Below are 14,246 nucleotides of genomic sequence, written 5' to 3'. Positions count from 1 at the left end.
TTAGTACTCACATAACCCCCGTCTTCCAGATGAGAGGACTGAGATTTAGGAAAGTTAGGTAATTTTCCAAAGTCGCAGTGTTAGCAAGTGGCCTAAACACAGAAGCTGAGTCTAAACTCAAATGCTACATTATTGTGCGCCCAGCACCCAAAGGCACACCCCCATCTGTGTTTCTTCTGGAGTGCGTACATCCAACACTGTTGTGAATTTGCACGCATTTACAAGCCACGCGGACGTGTGTGTGGTCTGCCAGAGTCCTGCAGTCACCCGGACACCAGCACTGCCAGCAGCTCTGAAATGTCAGGGGCCCACACCCTCCAGAACCCGCGGGGCTGGTCTGTCTGGTCCTTCTCGACCGCTGGCTTTGTTCTTCCCCAAGGCTTTCCTGAAAACTCTTCCCTGGTTCCTCTCTTCCCCCTTGTGTTGTTCCACGTCCAGTCTCCTTGTTTTTCAGATCGCTCCTCAGGGAGTGGACCCAGACGCTCACACACGCGAGGACCACACTGCCTGCGGCCACTGAGAAGGGAAACAGGAACAGAATCACGAACACGCAAACCTCCTATGGACCGGGAGGTACTGCACTGTATTACGTATCCGGGGACTTGAGTTACTGAGTACTCCAGAAAATAAGCATTTTAACAGAACATTTTTTATAGTTTTCTCTGATTCCCTATTCATTTACTGTTGTGCTCAAATTTCTAACGGCACTGATCATAGGAAGTAATTTGTTGTTCTGTTTGCCTCTTCTTCCTGCTTTCACACCGTCAGTCCCTGGAAAGCAAGGTGAGTCCCAGTGCACTTAGCGGGCACACACATCTCGTTAACCCACCATGACCAGCGCCACAGGGTGCTGACTTTGTGCCGGGCATTGCCAATCACTTTACATGTACGTATTAGTTCAAGTAACCCTCGCAATAACCCTATGGCAGAGATTCCATTTCTAACCCTATTTTACAGTTGAGGGAACTGAGGCACCGAGCGGCTGGGTGACTTGTCCTCGACAGCCGGTAAGTGGTGGGGCCAGGGTCGGGCCCCACGGGTCTGGCTTGGGCAGCAGCGAGGAGCCCGGCCGTTGACTGGCAGTGACGCGGAGGGGACGGACTGCAGCGTCCGAGCGAGGCCTGTGCGAGGCAGCTGGGTTAGCGGTGCTTAGAGGGGACGGACAGAGCAGAGGCCACAGAGATTACACTGACTGTTCCTGATTACTGGTTGGCCACAGGGGCTGAAGGACAAGGAGACCAGGAAACTGCCAGGTTTCTGGCTGGGGAGACCGTACAAATGGGGGCCCAGGTCACCAACCCAGAAATATTTGTAGAGAAGCAGATTTTTTTGTTTTGTAAGATAACAAGATAAGCCCAGCTGGTCTGCTCTGAAGCTAGATGCTCCTGACAGGGCTGCTGGATAGGGCGGCCACGATGGGTGTGACTGGTGTCTGATGTGACACATTTGTGCTCATCTCCTTGCCAGGCCCCTCCCCGCTGGGTCTGCTCGTGGGCGTGGCCTACACCATATCTCCACGCCCAACAAGAGCAAACATCTCTTAATTATTTACACGTACACCTCTGCTACTCGGGTAGTCTGGGAACTCAAGGTCAAGGACTAAGTCTTACTTATTTTCATGACTCTGGTGCAGACTATACAGTGCCTAAAATAAGATGGCATTTGATAAGTATTTACTGAACAAAGAAAGAATGAGGGACCAGAAGTGCTTACAGCTAGAGTTACCCCTTTAACTCCATTTCCAGGAAAGTCCTATTTCAGGGGCCACCAGCAGCTGTCTTTAGGGGAACTTTCTCTGCCTATGAGTGCAGTCCAGCTGTAGTTACAGCCAGAATTTTAGTGCTGTGGGCCCCCAGCCCCTGGCCGTTCACAAATAACAATGGAAAACTTACAATCATTCTAGAGAACAGTAAATATCATTAAGTGTAATACAAGCATATTATATTTAGTTATGGATTTACTTTTTTTTCATGTTACCCTCCAGTAAACGAGAAACAAGAGGCATCTGGAATGCAGAAGAAGTCAATCCTCTCCATTAGAGGACGCTTCTAGATGGGCCTGAATCCTGAGCATATATTATACTTTAGAGCGATGGTTCCACATCTGTTTGAGTTTCATCACCTGGAGGGCTTTTAAAAAGTTCAGATTTCAAGACTTTATTGAAGACTGAAGAGTTGCAACTTTTACCAAGCAGGAGTGGGGCGTCGATGGCTCAGAGGATGACCACATGGGGACTGAGGGATCCTGATCGCTAGAGTGTAGCCATCCTGAACTCACAGGAAGGCCACAAGTAAGGTGACAAGGCCCTGAGGCAGAGCTTACCTGGTAGTCTGTTCTGTCCCAAAGTGAGCCCCCAGATACCAAGCACAGGGTGAGTGGACGTGACACAACAGGGCTTGTCTGACGGAGTGCTTCTAGCTGTCACTACGGAATCATAGCTACGTCTTACACGTGGTAAAAAGGCAACAGATGCAGAGATACATAATTCTTTGCTACGGGGGCTTTAAATTCTAAAAGGTGAAAGGAAGTACATTATATCTAGCTTCTTACAGCCAAGAGGCAAAAATCTTGGAAATTCTGTTTTAGCCCCAAATCTGCTTCACACATTTGTTACAAATTAACAAAAACAAATTATCTGCTCTAATTCTCACTCTGAACAGCAACTCTGTTCAAATAAACTGTAAAAAATACCATCCCAAGAGAGCTGAGTTTTGAGGAGATTCTATGATGATTAGGGACAATTTTACTGACTGTAAAATTTTAGGTAGGATCCCCAAAGCATCAGATTTTAAATTATTTTACAATAGTGCTTCTCAGAGTTTAATGTGCACGTAACCACCTGATCGTTCAAACGCAGACCCTGATTCAGTAGATGGGGCGGCCGGGGCGGTGCCGGTTAAGTCTCCTGCTGCTGCGAGCACAATGGAAAGGTGGCTTTAGGTGCTGCGCCCCGAAACCCCACCTGCGCCCAAGCCAAGCTTTCTAGCTGCTCTCAAGTAAATAACGGGAGCAGCAGAAACGGTCAGGCAGACTCATTCCTGTGAGATGGGACTTCGCTGACATGTGACATTGGCTGGAGGACTTCACGTGGGCTGGCCAGAAACTTGCTTGGGATGGCACTGCAGTCTGAGATGCCGCCCCACCCTCCCCTCTTCCTTCGTCCCTTCAGAGGGGCCAGCCCTCACTGCAACCTCCTCCAGCTCCCCGTTCTCCTTCTCCCGGCGGCTTCCCCCACCAACCTGCACATCGAACCCCGCCTTGGTGTGTGCTGCTTGGAGGCCGTGACTGATGAAGTAGCTCTGGAAGTAGGCAGAGGAGCCTGAAACTCTGCCTGTCTGACTTCCCATGGAAGTCCAAGTCGGAGCCCCTCTGCGAGCCACACTCCGAGTGGTGTGGTCGGGTGCTCCCTGGGGAACAGATTTGTCACGGATTCACGAGAGAGCCGTGAGCTGAAACAGGTAACCCGACACTTCGCAGTGCGTCCCTCCTGCCCAGGGGACAAGCGCTGCTGGTGCCTGAAGGAAGAACAAGGGGCCTTGGAGGTCTCTGGCTTCCTAACGCCAAGTGAGAGAGGAAAAGCCCACGTCAACAAAGCTGATGAGGAATTTTCTGGCATGTCATAGTAGGTGCCTGCAGAATGCCTTACGCATCACTGTCCCTTGAAGGAAGTCCCCATGAGCTTTGCACACCACCACACCACTACTGAATAGTCTGAAAAAAATAAAGCAGTGATTTGGCGCTTTACTCAACCCAGATCTTATTGGCTTAGTTGCTGCTCTCATTATATTCTGCTCATCTAATTAACTGTAACCATCATAAAAATCAAAGTATCAAGATCGGCAGGGTACTTTTGTTTGTTTTTGCTGTTTTAATTTGGAAAACACTGTAAACAAATTCCTAGTTTTCAAAGTAAACATTTCCTTTACATTTATTCCTTACTGATATTAGTGTAATTTGATTACAGCTTTCTTAAGTATTTTATCAAGCCTGGATAATATTTTTAGGCCTGTTCTCTAAGTTTTTGATTTGACAGATGTTGTATCTTTCCACAAGACTCCTAGTCAATCTCATTTATTATGTGTTGATTTTATTTGTATAATGAAACTCCAAAAAGGTTACTTGATTTCTAAATTCTTGAGGGTATTTCTCTCTCACACTAAAAAATGATTTCTGAGAGTATGTCCCTGCAGATGCCTTTGGAAAATGGAAAAGACTGGTCTAGTCCCTTTAACCACAATCAATCTCCAAAGCTGAGTAAGTATGTAAGACCCTTATTTAATTTCCCCTGGGCTAAAAATTCATTTTGTAAATGACTGAGGGCCAGTCTTTAAAAGATAAATTTACTGTACCTTCACTGAGACGGGGGTGGGGTGGGGTGGGAGGGGAATACGGAGGGCAGACTTAAAGGACCCAGAGTTGTCACACATCCTCTGCACCACACTGACACTGACGAGGCTGTGCTGATAGTAACCTCTGTGGAGGTGGCAGGTTTGCCACTTTTGGTTTGAAAACAGGGTTATAAACACATCCGACCCTTAAACTTAACAAACCTATGCTTGAAAATTTAAGGAGCTAATTTAACACAAGCAAAAAGCTATGAAAACTTTGTTACATATACCTATAAAGCAATAATAGAAACAACCTAATGTCATGCAAATGAAAATCAGTTCTATAAATTATGGCATGTCTGTGCTGTATAATATTATGCATTTGCTAAATAACAACCATGAAGACAATGGAGAAATACTAATAACCATGTTTGATATGAACTAAAAAAAGCCTAATTCATAATAAACTGCACACAGTACTTCACACACACATATAACCACATACAAGATTTGAAAGAAAATATACAAAAACAATGAGATTATAAATGGGTTTATTTATCCAAAATTTTCTTTTGCATTAAAAAAACTGAAATAAAAAGCATGTTATCTGATATGTTCCTCAGTGACTGCGACAGACAAAATAAGAAGTAAAGCAGTTTTATGTGATTACTTTCTGAGACTTGACATTTAAGATGAAAAATTTTAATTGAATTTACCATTTTAAAATTGAACGCCTACTATGCAGAAGGTGTATGCTAGGGAGTCTCCAAAATACAAAGATTATTAACATAAGATCCCTGTCCGGAAGAAGTTGAGAGGAAAATATAAGACAAGTGTACAAATTATTAGAATATAAGTCAACATTTGCGAAGTTGGCCATATAAACCAAGGGCAAAGGAACAGGGAAGAAAAAAAACCCTCAAGTCAGGGGAAATGGAGGAAAGCCTTCGCCTGGGATGAAGTCTCTGAGATGGTAGAGAATTCCAGCAAGGAGATGTGGGGAGTTTATAAATCGAAACAGTCCAGTCACCGCTGGAGTGTAAGTGAGAACGAGCCGCAAAGGTAAAGGGAGCGCATGCCGGTGGCCTCGGTGCCGGGGCAAAGATTCAGACTTAATCTGAAAGTCAGGAGTAGGTCCTGACGCCTTTAATCAGGGAAGTAACATAACCTATTAGGCCCTAAAGTGTTAACAAAACGGAAACACAACATACCAAAAGTTACGGGATGTAGCAAAAACTCTGAGGGGAGTTTACAGTGGTAGATGTCTACACTGAAAAGAAGGGAGACTTCACAGAAACGACCTAGCTCTGTGACTCCAGGAGCTAGAAAAAGAACAGACGAAGCCCAAAGTTAGCAGAAGGAAGGAAATAATAAAGATTAAAAAGAAATAAATGAAATAGAGAATAGAAAACAGGAGACCAAGATGCCAGACTACGCGATGGGGAAAGATAGTTTCTTCAACAACCATTTGGGTAAACTGGTAATCACATGCAAAAGAATGAAACTGGACCCTTATATTAAACCACACACAAAAGTCGATTAAAAACGGATTAAAGACTTAAATGTAAGACTAGAAACTCCTAGAAGAATATAGGAAAAAGAATATAGAAAAAAAATCTTCATTACACTGACCCAGACAATGGATATGAAACCAAATGTATAGGCAAGAAAAGCAACAATTGGTAAGTAGGGTTCATCGAACTAAAAAGCTTCTGCACAGCAAAGGAAGCCATCAACAAAAAAACCTATGGAATGAGAGATAATATTTGTAAACTGTATATCTGATAAGGGGTGACTATCCAAAATACACAAGGAACTCATATAACTCAACAGCAAAAAACCAAATCGCCTGAATAAAAAATGGGTAAAGGACCTGAACAGACATTTCTCCAAAGCAGACAAATAGCAGATAGAGGAAAGGGTGATCTCATCACTAACGCCCAGGGAAATACCAATCAAAACCACAATGAGACACCACCTCACATCTGTCAGAATGGCTGTCGTCAAAAACACAGATAACAAGTATTGGCCAGAGTGCGGAGAAAAGGGAACCTTTGTACACTGTTGGTGGGAATGTAAATTGGTACAGCCATCACAGAAAACAGAGAGGAGGTTCCTATAAAAATTAAAAACAGAACTGTCTTATGATCCAGCAATATCGCTTCTGGGTATTAATCGAAGAGAAGTGAAAAACAGGATATTGAAGAGATTTTTGCACTCCAGGTTCATTTAAGCATTATTAACGATAGCAAAGAGGTGGAAACAACCCACATGTCTATTGATCAAGAAAATGTGGTCTAGATATGCAATGGAATATTATTCAGTCATAAAAATGAAAGAAATTCTGTCATGTAACAACATGGATGAACCTGAAGGACATTATGCTAAGTGAAATAAGCCGGTCACAGGATTCCACTTATGGTAAGGTATCTAAAGTACTCAAACTCATGAAAGCAGGAAAGAGAATGCTAACTGTCAGGGCACACAGGGATGGGAGTGGAAAGTATCTGCTTAATGAATATAGCGTGTCAGTCACGCAAGGTGAGTAAGTTCTAGAGATCCGCTGTATGACAATGTTTACATGCTTAAAAATGCTGTGCTTACACTGCTTCCGATAATGCCTATTATCCAATCCTGCAAAGTTATTTAACCTCTCCTAGCGTGTCTGCACGACGTAAAACTGATCAATCTTAACATTCGCCTGATAGCTGTCATGAGGGTTAGCTGAGGGAATTCACGTAAACAACTGGGTAGCTGACACATAAGCTCAGTAAGATTAGCTCTTATTATTACTATGGATAATAATGGATATGGCCGTGAGTTTGAGGATGGAAAGAGGTGGGCATCATCTGCACTGACGTGTGTTAAAAATTCCTGTAGATGAATTCCAACTACACATTCCGTGGCCCTAAAAGATACATGACTGGTTTATTGGTGGATTTAAATCGGATAAGATTTCTACTGTTAAAAACATGCCTTAAAACATAGACAGTTAAGTATATTAGGTTTTCCAGAAATATTTTCTCTAACTCTAGTTTTTATGGCCAATAAGAGATTCAGAACACAAAAAGAGTTGGATTGGAGGGCAGGAGGCTGCCCTGGCATGTGATTACTTTGAACACTCTTTTGCATCAATGATACTACATTTCCTGTCCTATTCCTACCCTACACTATCGAAGATACTTCCGAGCACTTAAATGTAAAACTATTCCAAGTTCTGATTTTGATAGGGCCGGGACTACGGGTTCTGGAGCTCTAAGTGGAATTCAAAGCTATTTTTTCTTTCATTCTAAGAAGTAATGGGAACCGAGCCCTCAGCTTTAGCTCCCTTCCACCAGTAGGAGGCAGTAGTAACGAGGAGGTAGACGGCAGAAATTTAAGAATATTAATCTTGAAATAAACAAAGAGGTCATTCAATCTTTAACTTCAATTGATGGTAAATTTAATTAGAAAAATGACAAGGGGGCCAATGTAACAAAAGATAATGACAAACAAAAGAGTTTTTGGCAGGAATGGGAAAACAAAGCGTATTGGTGAATGCTCTTATTTACTGAAATCTCTGGGGGAAAAGACGGAAAGACTCAGAAAGATCTGATTGGTTACTGGCCTGTTCCATGCTTTCTAAATAAGTGGTGTCCAGTGGAAATTTCATAGTTCATCAACAGAGGTCGGGTTTTACCTAATTTAATTGATTCGATTTGACAGGCAATTACTTTGGAATTATTATTCTAGTCAATATTTTAATGAAATAGGTTGGCAACTAGAAAATTGTAAATTACTTATCTGATATTCCCTATTAAGTATAATTAGTGTTTTTGATAGAATCATAAACTTTTGAGTTGTGGGACTAATATTTCTTCATTTTCAAAATTAAGTAGCTATGTCATGCTTTTATTTTAATGTTTGATGTCTTAATACATTATATGAATCATTTTTGTACAATAGTTTTGTTTGTATTTTGTAGATAGTCAGTAGACTAAAAACAGAAACGACTATGAAATGTAATCAAATTAGTCTTTAGTGATACAATGCTTCTTTAATGTGAGTTTGCTAGTGTACATTTGATAAACTGAAGAATAATGCCAGGATAACACAGAAGTTGTTATATGTCACACGAAGAAGAAATTAGAAAGGCATTTCTTCCTGTATTTAAAAAATACCTCATTGAGAATAGTCTCTTCAGCAATGGTGCTAGAAAAACTGGACATCCACATGCAAAAAAAATGAATCTAGAAAAAGACTTCACATCCTTCACAAAAATGAACTCAAAATGGTTCACAGACCCAAGCGTAAAGCACACAATAAAATCACTCCTAGGAGACAACACTGGGGAAAATCTTGATGACATCACTTGGGGTATGGTGATGCCTTTTTAGATACAACACCGAAGACATGATCCATGAAAGAAAGTTGATAAGCTGAACCTAATTAAATTAAAAGCTTTTGTTCTGCAAAAGACAATAACAAGAGAATTAGAAGACAAGTCACAGACTAGGAGAAAAGAATCGCAAAAGATACACCTAACGAAGGACTCATCCAAAATACAGAAAGAACTCTTAAAAATCGACAGTAAGAAAACCTGATTAAAAAATGGGCCAAAATCTTAACAGACATCTCATCAAAGAAATACGGATGGCAAATAAGCATATATATATAAAATCATATGTTACCAGGGAAATATGAATTAAAATAACGAGATACCGGTGCACACCTATTAGAATGGCCAAAATCCAGAACACTGACCTCACCAGATGCTGGAGAGGACGTGGAGCAACAGGAACTCTCATTCGCTGCTGGTGGGAATGAACGCAACATGGTGCAGCCACTTTGGAAGACAGTTTGGTGGTTTCTTACAAAACTAAACATAGTCTTATCATAAATTCCAGGAATCATGCTCCTTGCTATTTATTCAAAGGAGCTGAAAATTTAAGTCTACACGAAAACCCACATGCAAATGTTTATAGAAGTTTTATTCATAATTGCCAAAACTTGGAAGCAACCAAGATGTCCTTCAGCAGGTGACGGATAAATAAACTTTGGTATATCCAGACAATAGAATATTATCCAGCACTAAAGAGATGAGCTACCAAGCCAGAGAGACATGGAGGAATCTTTAATGCATATCACTAAGAGGAAGAAGCCAACCTGAAAAGGCTACACACTATATCGTTCCAGCTACGTAACATTCTAAAAAAGGCAAAACTATGGAGACAATGAAAAGATCAGTGGTGGCCAGGGGTCGGGGTGGGGTATGGATAATTAGGGGGAGCACACAGAAATTTTAGGGCAGTCAAACTACTCTGTAAGATATTATAATGATGGACATATGTCATTATATATTTGTCCAAACCCTTAGAATGTACAACATCAAGAGTGAACCCTAAGGTAAACTATCGCCTTTGGGAGATTATGCGTCACTGAAGATTTATCCTTGGTAAAAAAAAAAAAGGTACCAGTCTGGTGAGTGATGTTGATCATGGGGGAGGATGTGCATGTGTGGGATATATGGGAAACCTTTGTACCTCCTTCTCAATTTTGTTGTAAACGTAAAATTGCTCTAAAAAAGTAAAGGTCTTGAAAACAAAACAAAACACCTGGTCGACAGAGGTCTACATGGTAAGTCTGATATTTAATTTTGACAAAACTGGTCTTCATTAGGAACAAATGTCCCCAAGGAACTGTATTTTAAGGAGGCAGCATGGATTCCAGAGTTCAGTGGTGCAAAGAATCAACTTGACTGTGATTCTGGATATAAATCCAGTGGTGATTTAACCATGCTACTCTTTTTATCAAGACTGCTCCGGTTACAAAGTTCTACTGGTTTTGAGTTATCTGTCCTTGCCCCTATTTCTCCTACAAGATCTGTTATTTTTATTGCGTGACTTCACAGAATGCAATTCTTCAGGAATGTATGTAAGATTATTTGAGCAGAAGCACCTGCAGATAACAAAGTATTTTTGGGTAGTACATTGGGACAGATGAAGACAGGCTGAGTCTGATAATACAGCGCAGCTTTTAGACTTTTATGAGCACTTAATAAAGGAAGGTGGGACTAAGGAATCAGGGTAACTCACATAACAAAAGGTGCCTCTGGTATAAGTATCTCAGAGCTCGCAGCTAGCGAGGACCGAAAATCAAAATTTTCCTTTCGAGATAGGAAAACTATGACCTAAAAATGTTTTTCAACTTCACATGTTATGACAAGCCCTCTCGTATAGGCCCAAAGGTCAGTATGCAAAGGACGGGTCATCGCGACTGTTTCTGCATCAAGTGACAACCAAGGTAGCAAGGAGAGTCTGTGCTTCTCCGAGGCGGTTACAGTTTTATTCTGTAAAAACGATAGGAAAATAGCACTTGCTTTACTAAAACATCTTCATATCCAGTTTAACTGGAATGGATTTATCCCCCCACCCCCCAAAATTCAGATATAAAATTGCCATACAGGGAGATGAAAATAGTAAATGGAAAAAGATAGTACAGTATCAGTTAAGATTCCCCGCCTGTAAGATTTGGGGTACTGACTCATGGAACAGAACACTGTTATCAGAGATGCAGAGTCTTACAAGCAAAGAAAGCTCTCAAGAAATCTAGGTTAAAACAAAAAGCTTAACTGACTGTGCATTTGAAGTTATTAAATGGCAATCAATGAAACCTAACCAGATATGTATATCTATATATACACACATAAACCACATAAAACAGACAGTAATTATCTTCAAAACTTTGAGTAAATCAAAATAAGCGAGCAGGGGAAAGGCTATATGTAGCGTCAAAACCACAGCAGCCTATCCACAGTTCTGGTGTGTTTCACTTGGATCTGAAGCTAGTTAGCGCGGTTCCAGACAATCTTCCTACTTTAGATTTTAATTCTGGACATGCAAAAAATTCAGAAACCATGATCTATAAACTATTCTTTGTACTTTTTGCATTACAAAATCATCCCAAACGTCTAGTGTTCATCAAATGACCCCGTGAGGGACAAAGTTCTGTACAAAGAGACGAAAAGAGAAAGGCAAAAAGCAGCAGCACACGCGGATGCTCAAGGAACACACAATCTGCCTCCACGTCAAACTGTCATGAAGTCCCTTTGATGTTCCAGAAGTGGTACCCCAAATCATTCCGACTTGGGTCTTACACTGGGCCAGAGGTAACAAGCACACTTAGCTTTCCCTGTGAACAGAGAGACTGGGTTCCTGTTGCTTGAGAATGTCAGTCGAACGTGGGGGCACCCAGGGGTCCTGTGGGAAGGTTTCTGAGGGCACGCTGCCACCACTGCTATTTTGAAAGCGTCGTGGGCTCAGGTCCCGCTTGTGGAACGAGGGAATGTAAAACAGTAAAGGTTGAAAAAGGAAGGGGACTTTTCGAAGCAGGCAAGAGGAAAAATGAAAACCGAACACACACACACACACACACACACGCGACACGCACACCACACAGCCAAGCCAATCAAATGTCAGCAATTATTAAAAAGGTCTGTTTACTTTTTCCTCTTTTTCGTCTCTTCTTTCTTTATTCCCCAACCTCTTCTCTTTCTCAGCTGATTTCTTAAAGTTTAAAAGCACTTAAGATATGATTTTTTTGAACAGAATGTGATTATTTTCAATAAGATCCTATAATTACAACAAAATAGGGATATGTTTGATGAAATCAATAGAGATCGGCATCAAAAGACGCTAGGCTTCCCAGATGCCAGCGCTCCACTGAACGATGTCATCAGCCTCCACGATAAACACTAAAACATTTTAAAAATGCAAAATAACTTATTTGGGTTATACGAAACAAGCGGATGGTACCATGATTTATTCAAATATCCAGTACACTTAGGAAAAGATTAAGAAGGTGTGGCATTAAGTGAAGGGAATCGGCTGCAGAGCGGACAGGCGCTTGCTCTGACCCTTCCCCAGCTGCCGTAACGTCTGCCGTGTTCTAAACCAGTAACTTCCAACGGGGGAGGAGGACGTTGCTTGTAATTCGGGAAGCTTCACAAACCAGTCTTCCCGGTAAAAGCCACTGGGACGAAAAGAATAAGATTAGAGTAGAAAGTTTATAAACATCAGAGGGATGATTCCTACATTTATTAAAAGATAGATAAAATATTTCTGGTGCATTAAGGGACTATTAAGGAAGTTCGAGGATGAGTTCTTTAAAATCTAACAGATGTGTGATACCAATAACTCCATAAGAGGAGACCCAGAACTAAAAAGAGCCGATGGGTATTTTGGAAAATGAGGAAAACACGTGATCGGCATTGTTAGTTTTTGGTGAAGCAATTGTTTTAGGAGCACAAGAGAGCTTAGGGATTACAACCGGGTTTTCGATGTTCCACACACCTAAAATCTAGTTATTTTCAAAAGTCAGTTTGTTGTCATGATATGCTGGTGAGGTCTTCAAATAACTTACTGGAAATGTCAGGAGTTGATGCCATTCTTAGTACAGTTTTTAGTTTGTGATTCTACAGCCAGTGATAGCCGTGGACGCAGTGAGCAACCTGCACGGTCACGCAGGAATGACAGTCACAGGAGGCAGAGTGGCCTCTCTCTGCAGTTAGATGACAACACTACCCACGGCTTATCTGGTCTCACCACTGACAGGCTAGCAGTGCAGAGGCGCCGACACACCTGCCTCCGGGGTCCCCTTCTGCACCCGGAGTCCCTTTCTGCACCCTGCCCTTGCCCGGTGCTGGCCCTGCCTCTTGACAGAGACTTCCCAGGACTGTTCTGGGACTTTCACCTTTTCTTCTTATTCAAAATATAAGGAACAGCACTCAAGTGTCTTCAGCACTTCTTGGTTGACCGACGTAATATTTTGATTAAAACTCTTACTAAACTATTTTGACTAAGGCTTTTGGTTTCTAAAACAAAAATTTCAGACTACAAATATAAATACACAATTCACTAGAGAACTTTGAAGCAAAATGAAAGGAATAAGCACCCAAAATACCACTTTAACATTACGATAATTTTTCACTTATGCAGTAGTGGCTAAAGGAAGCTTGGGCTTTAGCAAGGAAGAGGCAAGGTCAGCAGGGAAAACCAGACAGCAGGATGGCTGACTGTGAACATGGACCTGACTTCTCTCTGTCATTCTGGTCTGAAGAGTCGGAAGGGTGAGTGACAACCTGGCAGCCGTGGGAGCTCCTGCTCCCTTTCCAGGCGACCGGGGAAACATAACAGTTTCTTCCCACCAGAGACCAGCCAGGCCCGGAGGGAGCCAGCTGCGTTTCACTGAGGTCAGGTTTTGTTTCTTTTAATTTTATCGAATAATTTGTTTAAAACGTTCTTTTTGCTCTTAGTCTCTCATGCCTGAAGACATTTCTGCAATACTTTCATTGATTACTAGACGCTAACCAAGAGCAATTACCCCTTTCAACCGACCTAGAGTTACTGTAAATAATTCATTAACACGCGTTAAATCACTGAGTTTGAGTAGCCCCGTGTCTGTGGCCAGCGGGGAGGGGGCCTGGGGACCGATGACAAGTCAGTGTGGTCCTTGGGTGGCAGCATCACCACCGCCAGGGACTGCGGTTAGGAATGTAACTTGGTGGCTCCAGTCCAGGACCTGCTGAATCAGAAACGCTGGGCGAGTTCAGAAGTCTGAGCTTTAAAGAGCACTCCCGTGGAGAGATCTGACACCGTAAGATCCGGAGGACGCTCACGTTGTTCCACAGGATTCGTGAGCTGCCGGGGGACGGACGTGAGGACTGGACCGCAGAAGGTGGGTCCCGGCCAGGGAGGACTTGCTGTGTGCGGCCCTCGCTCACCCTCGGTGACGCCATCGTTCTCAGTGCGATGACGGCCAGAAGCCCCCCGCTCAGTCACGTTTCGGGGCAGGGCCCACACAGGAGCCGGCTGGTGCGACTGCCCCGGTGTCAGCTCCCGTCGCCCAGCCTGCCCTGCAGCCCGGGAGGCCGCTGGCACT

General features: G+C 42.6%; 1 protein-coding gene and 1 long non-coding RNA gene across 2 annotated transcripts in view; both read right to left on the bottom strand.

Moving 5' to 3' along the window:
• Positions 1-14,246, bottom strand: part of ZNF277 (zinc finger protein 277) — an 88,303-nt gene that overhangs the window by 46,157 nt on the left and 27,900 nt on the right. The window lies entirely within an intron of this gene.
• Positions 1,920-4,302, bottom strand: LOC120602466 (uncharacterized). Its single transcript, XR_005652773.1, has 2 exons — positions 3,240-4,302; positions 1,920-2,510 (listed from the first exon to the last, which is right to left on the bottom strand). It is a non-coding gene; the product is annotated as an uncharacterized LOC120602466 (long non-coding RNA).

Source organism: Pteropus medius, unplaced genomic scaffold, assembly GCF_902729225.1.
Source record: "Pteropus medius unplaced genomic scaffold, Ma_sr-lr_union100, whole genome shotgun sequence".
NCBI lineage: Eukaryota > Metazoa > Chordata > Mammalia > Chiroptera > Pteropodidae > Pteropus > Pteropus medius.
The sequence above is the reverse complement of the archived record's forward strand: the minus strand, read 5'-3'. Positions and strand labels throughout refer to the sequence as shown.